Source organism: Homarus americanus, unplaced genomic scaffold (assembly GCF_018991925.1).
Source record: "Homarus americanus isolate GMGI-L3 unplaced genomic scaffold, GMGI_Hamer_2.0 scaffold30535, whole genome shotgun sequence".
In the NCBI taxonomy this organism is placed as follows: Eukaryota; Metazoa; Arthropoda; class Malacostraca; order Decapoda; family Nephropidae; genus Homarus; species Homarus americanus.
This window is the reverse complement of record NW_024732440.1, coordinates 1,643,603-1,649,819: the sequence shown is the minus strand read 5'-3', so window position 1 is coordinate 1,649,819 and position 6,217 is coordinate 1,643,603.

Genomic DNA, 6,217 nt, shown 5'->3' with positions numbered 1-6,217 from the left:
AGCAGTTACCCCTAATTGCTCAAATCCCTAACTCTCACCATTATACCAAGACAGTATACTTCTCAATCATCATTGTCTTGTCATAAAGTGCTACTTCACATTACCCCTCAATTGTGTCTCTGAAAAGACCCAACAGATTCAATAGTTAACACGAAAAGGCAAAAAAGCATTTCATCTCCTTGCCTTTCCTGCAGTACAATGCATCTCAATTGTCGTTACTTGGCTACAATGTAGCATTTCATAATCATTCCCTCAGTTCCAGTTCATGGTAGTAGCCCCAAAACAAAGGAGGGATGGAACCAGAGTCATTTGATCTACATTTGGTTTTAAAATGGGATTTCAAGATCAACAATCAATCCTAAACAATTACAGTGAGTTCTGCTATAACGCGTGTTTTGATAACGCGAATTTGCTCTAACGCGATTTATGAATTCGGAACAATATTTGTATAACGCGAACGCTTGTTTGCTATAACGCGATTTTTGCTTACTATTTCTCCAATTTTGTGGTATTAACTGTGATTATGGTAAAGAAGAATATCTCCAAAAAGCGTTCTGATGATAGAATTCCCGGTGATTATCGTAAAAGAAAGGATATAACACTTGAAGAGAAGCTCGATGTTATCAACCTCAAAATCACCCTTCTCCCCCATCAAGTTACATTCATATTTTTTCAAGGTAAAGTGTTACATTTACTGTATGATTTCATTATTAGATATGAATGTAACATTTATTTAGACTGTGCTATCCTTTGTGTTAGGCTAACTACTAAATTTTTTCGATTTCGAGTAATCTGCACCTAACCCTATTTTCTCCATAAGCCCTGTTATTTCTATTACGCGATTTTCTATAACACGATATTTTACAAGAACACAATTATCGCGTTATAGCAGAACTACCTGTACTTTATGTTTGGCTTGGGTGACCCATGTATCTCGAGCAGAATGGAGAGGGAAGTAGGAAGCAATTTAAAGTTCCAAGTGCCAATGTAACTATACATTGTATAATATGAACTACTTTACTACTAAACTGCTATTCATTGAAGTCCAAAGGTATAGTGGTTTAATCAAGACAGAAACATACATGCATGAATTTCAGTGACATCCCTCATATGAATGCCAAAGAAGAGACCACATCATGTAGATCATGAAACCTAATTATGCTCCCAGATCCTTTTTTTCCCCCCCAAGTACATCCTTTCATTTTACCCATAAACCACTCAAGCCTCCACTACATTGTCATTCATACACTGACCAAAGTACAGTATGAGACTCTCCAATCCAAATCAAAATGAACAATTCTAAAGATATTTACTAGTACAGTATTCAACTCGTGTTGTCCTTGTACCCCATGTCATCATTAATGAAGGAGAAAACCATAGGGTCATGGCCAAAGAAGGACCCATGCCCTCATCATTGAATTACACTAGTCTTTTCTCTTCAAAGCACTGAAGGCCTATGGAATCCAGAAACCTATAAAGAAGCTTAAGGTAGAAAGATCTACAAATACCTTCAACGATGGCCAACAGCAGAAAGTACTCTTAGGGATATGCTAATGCACATTTAAAACAAATTCATGTATCAGATAATGAGCATGTTTGAAAATTCCAAATAAAGGAATAGAGTACAGGTACTGTACATAACAAAGGATGCCATATCACGTCTGGTTTCATTATCCTCAAGTATATCCAAATTTCCTATTGCCTACAAGTAATCCTGGAGTACCCAACAAAAACTGTGCCAGAATGGGCTCCTGCATCTAAAAATAAACTACAGTACACTACTGTATTCTCAAACCAGCTGGGCTGTGCAGTAATGGCACAACAATGGTAGGTATCAGCCCTAAAAACCATCTTGCCAGATAACCGCAAACTGGGTTGTTATGCAATTTTAAACATTTATGTAATTTAATAACAATACTGTAATAAAAAACTTAATACGTGGCAAAAACCAAACTCTAATCTGAGACAAGTACCAAATATTATTCTTGTGGAAGCACTTACAAGCTTCTAGAGAGGATTAAGTGTATTGATACTTCATAATCATTCATCTCAAGCAAGTGACAAGATATGAAAGGACTTATAAGGAAATGGCACTTTGTAGCTAAACATTGATGACTGAAAAGTGCACTGGAGCTTGTGCAACAGCAGGCTTTCAGCCTTCAGTGATAAAGGTTGCATCCATTAGGTTTCTTTTGAAAATTCTGATAGGATAGGAAAGTGTAGTTTACAATTTAGATTAGTTCCAGTCTTATGGATTAACTGAAAAGACAAGAGTTCTGTAACAAGTATGACGCTATAAATGGGAAGATGTGGAAGAGAAATATGACGGGGAGAGAGCATACAGATCTGTTCAGGTGGTATAGCTAGACATAATACGAGACTGAGAAGTGAAAGATTAGTACCAAGAGTGTGTAGTGTAAGTCAGAGATGGATGATAAGACCAAGAAGATGGAAAGTTAGGATGAAGGATGCATTAGTTATGAAATGGATAGACATCCAGGAAGCAGTAATCTACAGAAATGAGTAGAGAGCCTGATGTCAAGTGATTTATGGGGTAAGATGTGCTGCTGATGGGTGATGCTGGTTTGTGATTAAGGCCTTTTTGGAGAAGCAGAACATATTTTCTTGCAGAAATAAGAATTAATGAATGAAAATTACAAGCACAATGGCTTTGGAGATCAACATATCAGAATTTGGCTAATTTCAGAGTGTTTGGGGCTAATGACTAAATATTTATAATTTTGGAAAGTCTGAAATCTCAAACATGTGGTATAAAATTCTGATGGTCATAGTGAACTATCATGTAAGACTGTAAATGCTATAGTGCTTGAACAAGAATATACTGTAAACTGAAGGAGGACACTTATTATGATATTGTTATGGATGAAGTGAAACTGACAAAATCTAAAAGTCAGCAGAAAATTAATAAGTACCTGTAGTTCATTTTCAAAGAACCATATGTCTGGGGGAGGCCAAGGAGTTGGTACCAGCAGCAGATGGCTGATGGTGTAACTGTGGAAGTTGTGTGCACTGCTGGATTTTAATATATTTTCTATATATCTAAATCTTTATCTAGTCTTTGGATAGTGTAGAAAACAGGACATTGGCTGGTTATTTGTGCATGGGACAGGTGAGAGGACAGTACCCTTGCTTGTCTTTGGAGGGATCACTAGTGACTCCAATTTCAGATTATTTGCACATTTTGACTGGGCCAATATGTATGTACAGTATGTATGTATGTATTATATGACCATCAACCTGTATTGCTCCACTTCTCGATAAAGGCTTCCTCAAGTACAGTACTTCTACAATCATCTAATGCCTACCCTGCTTAATGAATGTCTCTAAATATTCTGAATTCACTTTATATATCTATATGATAGTTGGTATTTTTCTTATGCCATTTTTTATTGTGTTGGATATACTGTCTTAAAATTGCTATAATGGAAGCATAAATTAGTTTCTCCTCTATGTATTCCTCTTTCCCTTTGCTGAATTAGAATAGTTAATGTATAATTTTGCATACATTAAAGCAATAAAAATAGATTTTAATTTTAATAATTACAAAGCCTTTTCTTCTTCTGTCTTAACATATATATATTCTTATGAATCTGCAAATGGATAAAGGCTTTTAAAGATGTTGAATATATAGTAAGATCCAAATCAGACTGCCTGTTACTCATTTGCACTACTGTAGTTTGGTTCACATTAAAAAAATACAATAAAAAACCCATACACATCTCCAATTGTCAATTATTGCACCTTGCACGAGTCAAATAAAAAATATACTCGAGTTTGTATATGTTTAGGTGAAGACAATGAGAGTAATATAATATGTTTAGGTGAAGACAATGAGAGTAATATAATTAATGACTATGCCTCATACACACCCATGATAAGGTCAAGAATTGTTCATCACTTCACACATATAAATGCCTGAGGATAGTTTCAGCTGGAAAATCAATGGAAGGTATTTATCACAGACCTTTTCAAGACAGTATTAATTCTTGGATGATTTGCTCTTTATTGTCCCCTCTCAAGATACTGAATATATTTTCTTAATTCAAAATAAGAGATGAGTTTTGTTTGATAAGAGCCTACACCAACATCATTCAATCTTACATAATTGCTTTTAGATTTTAACCTGACATCAGATCCATAAATGTTGATAAAATATCACCAAAGACCTAACAAGCATCAGTTTAGGTGCACCGATATGCCTTCCATTCCTTGCACCCAAAACTTGCTCCTCACAGATTACGTCAATGTTGCCATAACTATACAAAAGGCGTAAGTGTGATAATGCCAACAGTAACTGCTCTTGGACATAAGTTCAAAACTCATCTACGTGAAGTATGAACAAGTAGACGAGTCTAGCTGAACCTTTCCCAAAAACTTGTTGACTGCTGACAATGTGGTAAATAAGCAAGTGGATGGAAGAGGTGTTTTTCCTCTACAAAGATTCTCAAACCTATGTAGGATATTTGCCTCTTACAGAAATACCAGTGCATGTGTGTGCCAAGATGAATTATTTCATGAGCAAAACTAAGCAATTCTAAGTAGCACATTTGTCTATTTAATAACATATATAAAAAAGGGCTTTATTGAAATGCTTTCAAAGGCTCCCATTTCATGATCACAATATAAATGAAAAAAGAGTGGATAGTATCCCATCAGAGACGATATAGAGAAATCACGTTATAGTTAAATCTGTGCAATCTAATTAAATGTGTAAGTTAATACACGTTATAGTGTCAGGTAATAATGTATTAAAGAAAAACTTAGTAGTGAAGATGATTACTAGCTGATATGTGTTCAGGTGCAGTAGCTAAAGTATAGAACCTCAGTTTGTGGTAATTTGCAAATACTAATTTTCTAAGGTGATGTGATGCTTTACCCCATTTGATATAGCAAATATACCAGAGCACCAAACTGACAGACTTTCATTCCATGAAATCATGGGATTCCTGTTCCTGTGTGAGTTTATACAGTGTGTGTGTGTGTGTGTGTATACAATATATATATATATATATATATATATATATATATATATATATATATATATATATATATATATATATATATATATATATATATATATATATATATATATATATATATATTTAAATTTTGCTACTTTTTGAGACGTAACTACCAACAGTTCACTAGTGACGGAGACCCTAATAAACTGTACAATGAAAAGTGTGCACATTTTGAGGTCTATAGTATCTTTTGCCAACTGGATACTTTACTTATATTTCCATTTTTTATTACTTTGGATAATATATACTCTGTTGTACCCTACAATACACAAACAACAAGAAATGAAGGACTGAAGTATGAAATCCTATCTTGTGACCGAGAGGAAGAAACAAGTGACCTACGAGACCCATACCAGCAAGTACTCCTCTGGCCCTGCCTACCTTTGCCTGAGAACTTAGTCTACCAAACTTTCCCTCTTTCCATTACTCTTGCTTACATTTCTCTTATTGCCCCATCCTGAACCACCAGTAGTTTTCCACTTCCAAATACACTCTATGGTATGCTTCAATTTACCCATAAAAGTTTTGAATGGCCTTAAACAATTTCCAATTTATCTCGTATGTTTATATAGTACCTGTACCTTCCAGATAATCAATGTAATTTTTTGCCCAGAATTATTCACCATGCCTCAAAAATTGGTTGCTATAGGAGAACCTTGGGTTATAAATTCATTATTAACCTAAACTTACTAACTCGGGAATTTCGAGAAAGATTTACACCAGGTGCAGCTGAACTACTGTTCATTATAGTGACTATCTAACAAAAGCTTATGTGCAGTGCCAAAATTTAATGCTATTAATTATCTTATAAATTTATTCTTATAAAAGGGGATTTCAAATAATAAATTTCTCCAAGATTCCTTTATATCATCTAGTTTAGTATCATCAGTAACAATCTACCAAGACCTCAGTTGATGTAGACCATTGACTCCAGACTGTACTACTTCAGTGCAGTTGCCCCAATTCAGTGAACCTGACTATCTCCTGATTATTTAAATACCATTGTCATGAATAGTCTTGATCCTCAGTAATCAGTCTCAATTATATGTTAATAGACACAGTACAGTATGTTAAAATTTCAAATTTTTGGCAGAAATTTGATGAAAGAACATTCTTGTAGTGGGTAAGAATCATGTGAACCACTGCTAAAATAAGTCAGTGCACACAAAGGGACT